At 37.8% G+C, this 15,225-nt stretch overlaps 1 protein-coding gene across 24 annotated transcripts in view; it reads right to left on the bottom strand.

The window, feature by feature from the left end:
* Positions 1-15,225, bottom strand: part of Esrrg (estrogen related receptor gamma) — a 592,284-nt gene that overhangs the window by 469,855 nt on the left and 107,204 nt on the right. The gene's annotated exons all lie outside the window — the stretch shown is intronic.

The following is a 15,225-nucleotide window of genomic DNA, read 5'->3' as shown; positions in this document are numbered from 1 at the left end:
GCAAATCTGATCATGGCTTTAAAAGGAGAGGAAAGAGCCTGGAATGACTTCTTACGTGTCTGTTTCTGTCCCTGATACTTTGGAATTTATGCAGAAGGGAAAGAAAGGAAAAGAAAGGAAGAGGTAGATGCTGAGAAGGTAGAATAAATTTTTTTTTAAAAAAAGAGATGAAATTCATATCTAGAGGATTGTTAAGTAGAGACACTAAGAACTAAAGGAGAACAAGGAATGATAAAGGGTAGAAGGGACAAAGTGAGGAGATGAGAGAGGAAAGGTCAATGAGAAGAACATGTGTAGAAGTATAGAAAAATCAGAGGGAAAGAAGAGAGAAAAAAACAGGCAAGGAGGGGAGTCGGGAAAAGGCATTTGATAGTTAAATAGGTAAGTGAATGAATGAAAGTTAGGAAAATGTCTAGGAAGAGTCAAAAGTGAAAATATTTAGACACTGATTTCATTCTATCATGCTATGTATTCATCATACCCCAAAAGTGCTGAGCTATTTCTTAACCCAGTCAATGAAGAATAAAAAACTATTATATTACAAAAAATCTGAATGTTAATATTTTTCATTCATTCATTCAGCCAATATTTACTAAGAACCTTCAGTGGGCCTGACACTATATTAGGTGTTAACAATCCAACGTTAAGACCCATCAGTAATGTCCCCAAGGAGATTGCAAAAGAAAGTACTAAATCTCTTTTTCAAATTGGAAACAATCTTTTACTTTCTATTGTCCAGGCTACATCATCTGCAGGAAAAAAAAAATATATCAGAATTAAAAGTAATAGTATGACTTGGCCAAAAGCCACAGGAAACAGGGACATTTTTTTCTCAATAGAATTAGATGACATTATGACACGTGCCCATTTAGAATGAAACTGCAAATCATAAAAATGCCAAAAATGTGGAGAAGAAAAACATTAAAGGAGCTAACAGTAGAATATTAAAGACAGACATAATTAAAGAGAGAAAGGCATAATAAATACAGGGAACTTTAAATTCTCTTTGTCATAGGGCTATACTGCAGTTTGACTCCCAATCCCATTAAAGTCATTCTAAATTGATTCCCTTGGTGTAATGAGCCCCTCTAGATAACAGCAAAACACTTGGCCTCTGAGGAGCCCCTTAAAGGCGGCCCTGGGAGAATAACGCAGCCACTTCCTTTGGTGGCCCTGCATACATGCAGACCTAGGTCCAGCTTTTCCTGCCTGGATGTCAGGAGAGGACTAAACAGCTTCCTTCTGCCCATCAGAAGGGACCTTCTTGGGTATGTAGTTCAGCAACACAGTCCTACTGAATTGCCATGTTTTGAGGTATCCTAGTTACAAATGTCTTAGACTTTCAGTTGTTACATTAGAAATTTCCCGTAATGAATACCCTGTACTATTTCATAGTTGGGCTACCAATGGTAGCTTCCCATTTACTCTGAATAGAGGGAGTATTTACACCATTTACCCCTGAGGTTATCTTTCCTAAGTATTCTGGATGATTTCACATGGTAAGGACCTTAGAATGAGGAGAGAGGGAGTCTATGTACATTTTACAATCAATATTATCCAACTCCATCATACAATGTTAGCAAATTTAAGGGACATACATGTTAGTGGGACTTCCAAGAAACCCAAATTATCATATTTCACTTCCCTGGACCATGTTAACCTTGAGAGAACTGTAAAGGTCATCAGTTTGTGTGGCTAAATAACTTTTTTTTCTAAAAATGTAGCACTAATAGCTGTTTTACTTTCTCAGATTCCTCCCAGTCTGCCCACCCCCTTTTTATTAAGTCACTAAAGGTATTTGCATGAAAACAGTTCTTTTTACCACTGCTGCTTCTCCACCTTGGTGACATCACCTCCCTGCAAAGGAGCTGATTTTAATATCACAAAGGATTGTGATTTCAAGTGGAAGCAGCTCACCTCTTATAAAACAAAGACTGTTTCAAGCAATTGTTTCTGATAATAAAATGCAAAAAAGCTAAATATCTAAAATGTAAAATAGATGTTTTATCTAAAGAATAGACACTAACACTGTCTGTGATCCTCCACTTCTTAAAGCTGCAGGAAAAAGTTAGGACAAAGAAAATGACCAAAAAAAAAAAAATTGGAAATGAATTTTCAAATGTTAACCACATGTTTTCTTTATACCTTTGCAGTTCAGTTTGCCTGCCAGCACGGGACAACTACACTTTTATTATTTTTATCATACCATCCTCATTGAGTGTTACCAGTCTAAAAATAGGTTTGGAAAGTGGAATATTTTACCCAGACATTACTTTCTGCAAATATAAAGCCAATATTATCTATTGTTTCATTATCCCCACATAATTTAGCATTTTGCTGATATTCTGGTATTTCAATTATCATAATTAGAAAAAAATTGGGGGTGATTTTAGTTTCAGCAATGTGCATATTTGAGTATACTCCTAATTATTTATTTAGTTAGTTAGTTAGTTATTTGTGGAGTGTGGGATCAGTACTAGGGATGAAACTCAGGGGCACTCACCACTGAGCCACATCCCTAGCCCTATTTTGAATTTTATTGAGAGACAGGGTCTGAGTTGCTTAGCACCTCACCTTTATTGAGGCTGGCTTTGAACCCCCCCCATCCTCCTGTCTTAGTCTCCAGAGCCCCTAGGATTACTGTGTGCATCACTGCACCTGACCCTAATCATTCTATTTGTGAAGAGATTTATAAATACTCCTTCATATATCATGAAATAAACTTCTATATCTCATAGACCTCAAGGCATTAGACAAGTACAAAAAATATAAACTGATTTCTAATTCATTTCAATAAGTTTTTGCCATTTTGAAAAATTATGAAAAAACTCATAAATGAACCTGGGTGATACCTAGCCTTTGAAGGAGATTTCATAAAAAGGTAACCAAACACAGACACATTTGCATGGTTTATGAAATCCATAACCTAAAGCTGGAGCTAGTCTGCCAATTCTTCTCTTGCATACTATTAGAATATGGCACAGGCCCATTACTTGTGATTTTAAAAAGATTCTCCTATGTTGAGTACAGTGAACCAGACTAGAGAAGGCTGTGGATTAGAATCTTATGTGAAATATTTTTGCTTTCTCCTTTCTGAACAAAATGTAGTAAGCCCACCCCCAACTATGTGCATAAATATGGCCAGACCTTAGATAAAAATGAGGACTGGAGGAAGAACCAGGTTCTTAGCTCACCATTAAGAGAAGCCAACTCTAATGCACCTTCCATATTGGCAGCAGAGTTTAGGTGAATGTAAAGATATGGTTCTTGTTTATAATACTTTTAAGGATAATTAAATAGAACAAGCTCCTATGTATCAAGCACACACATGCTAGGAACTGTGTTTGGCACTTTATACACATTAAACAATAAATTTACAAAATATTCTTACCTCAGTTTATAAGATAGTGTGACTAAAAGATTAGTCCAATTTCACACAGTGATGTGTGGGTTTGCTGGGATTCAAGCCTAGGCTGAGTCCATCTGACTCCAAAGCCCTCATTTTTCTTCCTAATGCAAGAGGTAATATTTTCTAAAAAAAAAAAACTAGAGAAATAAGATTCGGTAATTTACCCAAACTCTGGCTTAAACAATCTCTAGATCTGCTCATTCATTCGGCAAACATGGGTGGAATGTTCTGATGATTCAGAGTTTGCAAGAAGACACATGGTTAAAAAGAAAAAAAAAATGGTTGGGAATTTTGGATTGATTCTAAGCATGATAAGCTTCCTTCCCAGTTTCCATGTTCCTATTATGGCAGACTAAGTTCCCCAGTTCCCTCTTCTGAAATGAGAAGAGATTAGGCAGATTATTTCTATGTTCACTTCTCAAGACAGAAACTTACCAATACATCTGCTGTTTCCCAAATAATATCTACAGAGATGTTATAATATGCCTATCAATACCAAGCTATTGTAATTACCAGACATCATTTCATGGAAAAGTGAATAAAAAATTGCTTCATTACATACACACAATCTATTCTATATATCTTTGCTTGTACCCAGTTTTTTTTCCCCACATAAAATGTGCTAAGTAGATTGCTGCTTAATGGTGGCCCTGTTACACATAAGTGAAAAGTTATTATATTAGTTAGCTAGGGTTGCTGTTCTGATGGCTTGCCAACAATCTTTGAAGTTTATTGGTTTATGGCACCATAACGCCAATCTTCGTGTGACGTTCTTCCTGTGTCTCTGTATCCAAATGTCCCCCTTTTGTAAGAACACCATTTATGTTGGATTAGGGCCCATTCTAATGACCTCATCTTAACTTGATCATCTATAAATATCTCTTCCCAATTAAGGGCATATTCTGAGGTACTAGGTGGTAGGACTTTGAAATGTCTTGGGGAAACACAATTCAACCCATAATTTATCTTATATAAAGCTTTCTTTAGGTGTTTCATAAGTTTTAAAGGTTCTATTTTCTTCTGTTTCATTCATTCCATGTGAAGGGATCTGTAGGGATACTGTCATGGGAAATCCACAACGAAGGTCAGACACACTATCAGGGTTAGAGAGGACAGGAACTCAGCAAAGCACAGGACCCACAAGACAGGGGCTATACATCTATTCCTATTGCATGGAGGTCCACAGCAGTCAAAACCCCAGCTGTGTACATGGTAAAGACAGATAACATTTTTCTATTCAATCAGGGACCATTCTGGTCACATGTACCAAAATGAACAAATGTCATGTGGGATGGCAGCTTCAATGAAATCTATATTGATTTAATAGAGAAATAAAAGCAATATAAGGTCATAAGCTAAGCCCATCATAAAGTGCATGCAGGCACCCTATACTTTAATACTCCCAAGCTGCTTTTTAACTCTGAGTGAGACAATTTGCCTAATGTGTACAGAAATGGTTCAATTCATTTCCTCCTTTAAGTGATACCAACCTGTCCCCTATAACACACCTTAGTAGAAGTGCTTTTCTTTTCTTCTATTCCTTTTGTAATGTTGGAACACTAAAGATACAGGGATGGAAGGAGTGCAAGCTTTTGAATGACAGGAAATCTCTCACAGAAATAAAACACATTCACACTTGATTGAGGTCCTTAGAGGCCCTTTGAAAACCCCAGTGTCTACAAAGGAGTCAGTGGATGATTCCAAACCACCCTGGGCAGCAGAAAGCAGCAAGAGAAGCTCCCTACACCTTTGTTAATAATTCCTTCAATTCAATAACACAATTTTTTTTCAGCACCTATCAATTCTCAGGCTCAGTGTTCTAGGCAGAGGTTTTAAATAGGGTGGCGGGTGTACACTTCTTTGAAAAGGCAACAATTGAGGAAAGACTTGAATTACAGAGGAAGTTTAATCATAAGGATATGTAAAAGAATATTTCAAGCAGAGGAAACAGCTAGAGAAAAGACCCTCTGGCAGAAACAAGTCTAGTAAGTTCAAGAAATAGCCAGGAGGCCAGGGGACTTGGAGCAAGGACAGGAGGAGAGGGGAATTAGAGAGACATCATAACTCAGTGCTATCAGAAAAAAAGGAGAGGAGTTTATATAATCCTAAACAAAAGCCAAACCAATGATATGTTCTTTTAGCTTTGTATGCATTTATAATTTAACACATTATTTTCATTAAATCCTGAAAATGGGTTATCGTCAAATTACTTCCTCCAAGAACTCTAAATGGAGAACTGTTCAGATACAATCATCTCCTTTTAAAGCAAATCAAGATCAGAATATTTCTGGGATTAGCCCAAGAACACAATTTAAGAATGAAATGAGTAGGATGGGAAATTAATATTATACCCTACCGAGATTGATGCCCCCCTCCGTGATGCTAAAATGATGGTGGGTTTCCATGACAACAACCAGCTCAGTCAGGCAAATCCATAGAAATTACAATCACATTGTCATCTGGTATTCAAGGATAAGCCCTCCAAGGGACAGGAAACTCAGGACACTTGGGATAATGCTAAATAGATAAGGTAACCTGTAGAAGAACTTGTTCTGTGAAGTTCTCTTTCTGCAAATGTTAGTGTCAACCAAAGAGGAAGTATATTGTTTATCACACTTAACTCCAAAGAAAACTGACATCTGCAATACCATCAATCCTCCCTATGTACCCTCTACAGTAATGTTGGAGTGAGTTCTTAAACAGTTCTTCTGGGGAAAAAAAAAAAAAAAACAGTAAATTTAAATCCATAACTTTCTGTATCAAAATTCTGTCTTCTTTTTTCCTATGCATAACTAAGTCAATACAATTTACTATACAATTTCATAGGACTATTACTCCTTTACATACTTCTAACTTTATCAAATTCAGAGCCAACCATCTTTTCATGGTGGTCTTTATTGATGGATATTTTATCCTGACTGTGTCACAACTTCTTTTTCAGTAGAGAAATAGCTACTAATTAGGGACAGAACTGATTCAGTGCTAAACCCAGAAACTATTTTCTAACTCCATGGCCAAGTCCAGTTTGAAATGAAATGGCTCTGGATCTACAGAATTGAGTATTCCTCGCTTACCAGACTTGTTCTTATACATTAAAATAAAGGTTAGAAAAATAAACCCATGCTTAATATTCAACATAATTTATCATGCTAAAAACAAATTTATAAATCATTTGAAAATGTTAAAAAGTAAACATGACTACATTAATAATAACAATGAATTAGTAAATAAAATCCATTCTTTAATTATTGGTGATATGCTCATCCAAGTTATTGACTGATATCACACACACACACACACACACACTTTATTCTATTAACCACACCATTAATGACTTTGTTGTTCTGAGTTTTTTGTTTTTTTTTTTCGTGCTGTGGACTGAGCCCGGGGTCTCTCATAATAAGTACAGACTCTACTACTTAAGCTACACTCCTGACTCAATTTATTCATCTCAACAATACAGTATTCATATAATTTCAAAAAGCCTCAAAGACTTTGTGCAGATGATACTGCACTCTAGATACTTTGGTACTGTTAACAACGGTTAGTAACAATGGTTGACTTCAACTAATTAGTAAACTGAACAGTTGCAGAGTTAATTTTTTGAACTGCAGTACTACTTAATTTGTTGTCTTCAGTGATAAAGGCTCACATACTTGAAAAATCCTATTGCCAGTTTAAGGCTTATAATAACTATTTAAATTCTATATGATTTAATCCTTTGAATGAATGATCAGGGTTTTTTTTTTTTCCTTAGATCTTTAAAAGGACTGTATGAGTTGAAGAATAATAGAGATTAAATTTATGGGATACTAATAAGAAGAGTAAAAGAGGTATTTCCTCACCTCATACACATGTATACACGCTATTCTAAAGGAGTAGAATGCCCTCATCATGCCCAAACATTAAGATTTGGAAGATATTTCTCAGTTCCTCCCGGAAATTATGAGGTGAGTATTGGGGTAGGGGAGAGAGAGAGTCCCATCACTGTATATTTTTAGTCTAAAAGTTTTTAAGGTATTTTCCTATATGGCCATATAGTGGCAAATTCAACTACATCAGTTTCTCCTTTCAAGAGGGAAGAGAGGGAAGGAGAGAAAAGCTAAGCCAATAACATTTCCATAACAAACTTTAGAATGCTGCTAGTGTGCTGCTGCGGGATAATTCAAGAACATTTTTATCTTCAGCTCAATGCCTGAAAATACTTGTAAGGATTATTGTCAAAAAAAACCATTTATGACTTCCTTTTGGAGGATGAGAGAGTTGAAAAGCTTCAGTCTTGTAAACATCTTTATCAGAGCCTTCTCCATGAAATTCTTCCCCTTCTTTTATGCTTAGGCTACTTTCTTCAATGTAAACCAAGCTTTCTAAACCTAGTCAAGAAATTTTTACTTGGACTGACTTCTTTCTTTTCTTTCAGTCATTCTTCCTTTCTCCCTCTCTTCCTCCTTTCAGTGTTCCTGTGATGTATATAATCACTAAGCATTTAATGCTATGCCAAACATTCTTCTAGGTACCAGAGTCAGGGGCAAATAAGATAAAAAAATGTCCAGGCCAACCATGAATTAGGGCAAGAGAGGTATGAAGGAAGAAAGGGATATTAAGTGACACATATTGTGACCAAGAGCAGAGCTCTGATGTAAATAGGAATGAGGTTCCAAGGGTATCAAAGACCTCAGATCTTCTGCACAGAGATATAGTCCCATGACATAGTCTTACCTTAGCCCACTGTACCCAAACATATCCTAAAGTAGAACTGGACACTTAAAACAGCTACAGCATCAGCAACCCAAGCCCAGTGCAGAAGACATAAAAATCTTCACCTCTGCAAGCCACTCATGCTTTTTGTTATTTTTTTAAAATATTTATATTTTTAGTTATAGACAAACACAATACCTTTATTTTATTTATTTACATGTGGCGCCGAGGATCTAACCCAGTGCCTCAGGCGTGCTAGGCAATTGCTCTTTACCACTGAGCCACAACCCCAGCCTATCCACTCATACCTTTTAACTCCTATGTGCCTCATAGCCACTATTTTGATGTGGGCAAGGGAAGGAGCATTCCCTCCATTTTATAGATGGATAACTTCAATCTCAGCTAAGCAAAGGGATTTTTTTTTAAGGTTACAGAGCTGAATAGCGCTAAGGTCTTGAACACCGACTTCAGATTCCAAATGTTGAGCTTTCTCCACATGATTGTTTCTCCACGGTCAGAGTATGTGCTGAGTGAAAGTGCAGTCTGGCAACTGAATCTGGGCCCTTGCCTCCAATGACTGCTCAAGAACATCTGCATGATGGGAGGCTGATGGCAAGTAATAGCGAAAGAAGATTTCTTGAAGCTGCATAGGAAACGCAACATTCGTACTTAGATTGTTTGCACCTCGAGGCTGGTGGTGACCATGACTGTGAGAACATTTGGAGTAGGGAGTAGGAAAGACAAGTATAGATGATGATTGAACCCCAAAGGCATCACAGATGCCTGTGACAAGTTGCTACATGGAACAATATCCCAAAGTCTACTGGGAATCTTAAAAGTCTTCCTTTATTAATCAGGGACACTGGCACTTTACCAATTAAGTCTGCACCTCCAAGGTTCTGCACTGAGGCTGAGTTCAAACAAATTCCACTTCCTTCTGTGGAATTTTCCTACTGAGATAGACCACTGTCTCCAATAACCACTTTCTAGATCTTTACCAGAGACTTTAGTGGTCTATCACCTGATGCACACTCATCTGGGAGAATTATTCTTACATATAGCCAGTTGTTTATTTAGAAGCCAGTAAAACACCCTCTTTCATGGGAAGAAATATTTAATGTCTCAACATGTTACATTCACTTCTTTCTCTGCAGTTTTCTCTTGCTTCCTGGTTACTAAGATGCTTCCTGTTCAAGCCAATCTGAACCATTTTGTACATGTTTAAGACTAAGAGTATCCCACTTTCCTCTCTCAGAGTACCTATGACAACACAAGGCTCACAGCTGGATATTATATATTGGTTGGTTTATGTATTTAAAATATGATCTTAAAGACTGTTCTTCAAAACTTATTCCACAGGATGGTACATGATGTACACATCTGTTGAGAAGAGCCTAAGGTACCTGCAATTCCTTTGGAGAATCAAGTGATCAGCTTTGGGACTTACAACTCAAATTTGAAAGATCCAGAGATACAGCATCTCAGGGAATTCAAATAAGATCACTACTTTATCTGTTTTGAAAAATAAACATTAAAAATGACAGGCCATAAAATAAACATAAAACTTCCTAGTGTTTTGTGATGCTCTGCTCCATCAGGTCATTGTCTGTTGCTAATGGTGTTGGCAAGAATATTATAGGTCCAAAAAGTTGCTTAAGGAATGCTCAGAGTGCCAGACCACTCTATCCATGTATCCCCTGAGCAAGTCTCATGTAGTACAGTTTTCAAATTTTAAATTGCTCTAACTTACACTCAAAGCATAAATATCCGACCAGCCATGGAACATTTTTATTTATGGGGTTAAAAAACAAAAATAAAAACCAAAGAGAATTCACTGTAGGGGGAAACATCAACAAATCAGAAGAGCAGAGATAATCCCAGCCAGTCCAAAATGAGAGGGCAGATGTAGTCATCAGCACAGTTTCCAATGAGTATTTTGCATTATTTTGATGTTTGCCTATTCTCGCATGCTGTGTCTCTTTGGCAAAGCAGAGTCGGTATCTGTATCTGAAAATGAATGTTAATCACATTTTTGAAAAACATATTTTAGTAAAGGATAAGAAACACTCACAAATGCAGCTGGAATAAGAGAGAGAGAGAAAAGAGAGAGAGAGGTAAAGAGAAGATCAGCCACCCCTGCAGCCAAAACAACTCAGTGTGGGGACAGCATCATGTTGCCGCATCTCTAAAGCCCAGCTGATGTATAAAATCATCAGAAACTAGGCGGCTGGCTCTGATTACCATTGTGATTTGGGGGTGTATTTACCCTTTGATAGAAAATCTGTTCAAATGAATTCTCCCACAAATGTGCCACCCACCAGGCAACGTGCTAATAGCGCTCTTCTTAAAGAACAGAGCCATGTTGAAGGTTATCTTTTCATTCAAAGGTCCCAAATGAAAGGTGGAGATGGAACTTCACACCAAATTTTACCCTGTGAAAAAGAGAAGTCACAGAATGACTAATGAAAGAGTCTAAGAGGTTTTAAATAAAGTGTCCCAAGAGCAGGAAAATGATGCTCTTGAAGGAAAATTGTGGGAAATAATGATTATAATAGATGTGTAGAGACTAGGATACCCAGGTAGAAAGAAGGAAGATGGGGAAATCTGATTCTCTTCTCTAAACTATCAGCCCCTTGCCTCCTCACCCACCCCTGGAGACAGACCAGATCTGAAAGGCCTTTGATCTTTGGTAGACAGATGTCAGCACCAAGGGGCTCACATCTACATGGGCAATGGCCTGCAAATTCCAACAAGCCACGCTAAATAATTAGATATTCTGAGAATTCCAAGGTTACCCACCAGACGCTGTCAACTCACAGTACCATATGATCTGCTTACTATGCAAATTTCTACATACGTGCAAAGTCTTATTATAAATAACTCATTTCCCAGCTGCGTACATCCTCTACAGAGAAAATGACACATTGCTTGCCTATCACTGAAAGAAGCCAAGTGAAAGGGATGTATAAAATCAGGCTTCCAGAGTTGTTTCTCCTGATTTTAGGTTATATGGGGAATATAAAAAGAAGGCCCAACTGAAAAGAAAAAAAAAAAAAAGAGGTCTCAAATTGTTGCTTACTATCCTGCTTTTCTTACACATTAGCTAATTCATTAAGTGTCTACATACAAAACCTTTGCTACGCATTCTCCCAAAGTGATCAAAAATACTACTGTCTCTTCTCTTTGCATTGGGGAAAGAATGCAAGAGATCACCATGCATGAACACCTCCTGCCCACTTACCCCTCACTGTGGGTACCTTATATCAAGTTCTGCTTATAAATCCTTCAGCGATTCCTCTGAGATCCACAGCTACCCACTTTAGACTGCCCTTGCCTTTCTCCTCTTCCCAAGACTGGCCCCCACACACCCCACTGTCTCTCAGCTCCACCTTGATCACTAGTTTCTGAGTACTTGGCACATTTGAACTATTGGTATCTTTCACCCTGGCATCTTCTTCCACCTTGTTCTAACTTGTCTTCCTCCAATGCAGAATTTCCTTGCTCTTAGAAGCCCCAGCATCACTGAAACCAGAACATATATCCCAATTTTCAGGCATTGGAAACTCAAGCAATCGGAAAAGGATTTGCTTTTAGAAAAAAGAATATAAAAATATAAATGTAAAATCATAAGCAAAATTTTTCAGGGGGCCAGTGCAAGTGAGGTGATCTGTTCCTTGAATTTTATCAGTTCCTCAATATATATACCTCTTATTGAAACTCCATCATTCTAGTAGACTGCCATTAAAGGTTTTGGCCAATCTTCTGAGAAGCCTTCTATTTCTATACTACTTAAGACTCTGTTTTCCTGAGAATTTAATAAAACTTGAATGTGTTTTTGCCCATAAGAGGCATGTAATCGATATCCACTGATGTAAATAACACAAGTGAGGCTGAGCTGGGATCAGAGGGGCCCCAAACCTCCAATGCATAAAATTTGAGGAGGAAAAAAAAAAAAAGCTCATGTGTTAGAGTCTGTAAACAAGTCAGGATGGCGCCTGGCATTTTGCCAGAGAAATGTTAGGGTCTGTAAACAAGTCTGGATGGCGCCTGGCAAAATGCCATAGGGAGTGGTTTGTGAAGTAACTCCAGCGAGCCATTAAGTATGGAGATTCCTTATTGGTTGACTGATGTATCTAGTTTATGCTAATTAAGATAAGCTGTGTAAAATGTATAAATACCTCTGTTGTCCTACAATAAACGGCTCCCACTCCTGCTGTATCAATCTACACAAGTTCCTCGTCACCCCCCGGTTATTTTGCTGCAGCCGGACTGCGGCACTCATGAACCTGATTATTCTCTTAAAAACACCTACTGATACACACCTACCTTGACAGCATTTGAAACAGCTCCTAACCTGATAGCATTGGAGAGCCCTCATTTGAGTTACTGATAGCAAGAAATTGACACCAACACTCGCCATTTAGAGAAGGTAGACTCAAAGACTAAGTTTAGGCTAAAGAGACAGGAGAGTGTGAGAACCTTCTCCCATTCCTTCTTCCCACAGGATCCTCAAGGTGCCTCCCCCAATTCCATCCCCTGCTCCCCACATTCTCACTCAGTAGCTGTACTCAGCAGAGAGTTCTCAAACCAATTTCATACACTGACCAATGAACAAGGACCAGGGCTCCCCTTCCTCAGTTCTTTGAACACTACTGCATTATACTCTGAGGATTTGCATTAGCTTGCCAAGGCTTATCCAACAAACCGGAGGGTTTAAACAGCAGAGATTTATTATCTCAGTTCTGGTGCTTAAAGTCCAAAATCAAAGTGTTGACAGGGCTGGTTCCTTCCAAAGTTTGATGAAAGGGTCTGTTCCAGTCCTTCCTTGTCACCTGCAAGTGACTCTTCTTCCAGTCTCTTGACATTGTCTTCCCTCTGTGCATGTTTGTCTGTGTCCAGATTTCTCCTTTTTATAAGGACATTAGCTCTATGGGATTACAATCTACCCAAATGACCTCATTTGAACTTGGTTATTACTGTAAAGACTATATTTAAATAAGGTTACATTCTGAGGTCCAGGTTATGATTCCAACATATTTTTGGGGGGAAGGATAGACAACTCAATCTATAACTAGACTATCAGCAGTTTTCCTTATTAGACACCAAGAAAAAAATATATGCAGTTGAGGTGATCATCAATAAGTTCACCGAGTTACCCGATATAACCTTAGGATGGCAAAGGAGTGTTTAAAGAATACATTTCATTAACAGCAAAAATTTGGGGATGAAGAACTGACATGATGTTGAGTGACAATGATACTAAATTTGGCAATGAATGCTGTGAAACTGTGTAACTCTTGTTGTTTTGCTTCCACGTCCATAGACATTTTAATAAGTTTACTCAGGACCTGCTAAGTTGCTAACTTTTTTGAGAACAAGCATCTATAACTTCTGAGATAAGCTATAGAATGTCCCTCTGCTAGGTAATTTAAGGATCATAGAAGAGAGAAGAGAAATCAGATTATTTACCCCTGAAGTGAAGTATAAAGCTTTAGATGTATTTTATCTCTCCATGAGAGAGGTGAGAATTGTTTAGTGCTCAATTCATGGGGCATGCATCAGCAATGTAAGGACTTAACATGACATTTGAGATCATTTTAAATGCCAGAAGAGCCCTTCTCTATTAGTTGAATGCCATCTCTTCGAGTGACCAAACGTGTTGATCCACCTGAATGGCAATTAGCATCTTGTCTCATCTCCTACTATCAAAATGAGGATCTGAACCCGTTTGCATACCAGAGAGTAAATATCATGTGATGATCATGAAAATGAAAGCCAACCATCAAAGCAAGGAAGAAAGGTACACACGGATAACAGCGGGTGCTCCTCCAGGTGAATAATGCTTGATCAGGTAATGGCAGGAGAGAGTCAAGGGTGACTACCCTCCCTTCTTTGCCTCCTTGCATCTGCTTGCAGAATTCTTTTGGCCTTTGTTTTTTACCTCCATGTCCCTCCTTCAAAAATAAAATTTACTTTTTGTAACTGCTGTGGGTGTTTGGGTTCTTATTTTAATTTATCTTAAAGTTTGATTTAAATTTGGAACCTACATAAGACTTTTGACATTTATTTCTGGGGGTGTTTTCTGAAGCTCGATGAAGTGGGTGTTGATTGACAGGCAGGTTGCTATGGAAATAGCTGTCACTGCAGAGACTAAGGCTTTATTTCATACGCTTCTTTTGTCAGGCAAAGGTTTCTGGGATATTTTAAAAATAGTATAAGTGCTCCAGAATTAATAGGAAACTGTTCAGTGATTCTTTTCTAACATACCTATCAGAACCTGCAACTGGGTTCATTCTGTACTGTTCTGTTGTGCAGATGTATTCATAACTTTTTGCTTTGAAACTACTATTTTCCAACATGGTTTTTGTTCACTGGTTGTTTGTTCATTAACTTCCCCCTATGACACTTGTCCCCTCAGAAATCATACAGGTAAGGAAAGGAAAGTAAGAAAACGTATTTCTAAATAAATCCCTTACTCATAGAGCCATGGGCCTAACCCTACCAGCTCTATCCTGGTGTGATATCTACTAGACAATTTCTTCATTTTAGGGAATGTACTTATTTGTTTATTTATTTATTTATTTATTGGTGCCAGGGATTGAACCCAAAAGTGTTTAGCTACTGGGCCAGATCCCCAACCCCTTTTTAAAATTTTGACACAGGTCTTGCTAAGTTGCTTAGGGCCTTGCTAAGTTGCTGAGGCTAGCTTTGAACTTGCAATCCTCCTGCCTCAGCATCCCAAGCCGCTGGGATTACAGGCATGTGTACGATGCCTGGCTATTTTAGGGCTTTCAAGAATAAATTCAGAAGTTGAGAAAATGTATGCATGTTATAAGAGGGGAAGATGAGTTATCTAAGATTTAAGTTGGGTTCAATTATTCTTGTTTCTGTTCATATATTTGTTCTCCATCTTTACTAGTGTCTTGAAAAGTAGGGTATTTGAATAAATAAGAGGCAAACCTTCCAAACAAAATCCTAATCAAACCCAAACCCCCTAGTTCTCAGGAATATGATTCCCTAGACATTCATTGTAGCCCCAAAAGCAATTGAATTCTGAATACTTTCCAAGGATCACTAAAAAAAAAAAAAAAAAAAAAAAAAAAAAAAAAAAAAAAAAA

The sequence above is a fragment of the Marmota marmota genome, unplaced genomic scaffold (assembly GCF_001458135.2).
Source record: "Marmota marmota marmota unplaced genomic scaffold, marMar, whole genome shotgun sequence".
NCBI classification, from domain to species: domain Eukaryota; kingdom Metazoa; phylum Chordata; class Mammalia; order Rodentia; family Sciuridae; genus Marmota; species Marmota marmota.
This window is presented reverse-complemented; position numbering and strand designations above follow the sequence as displayed.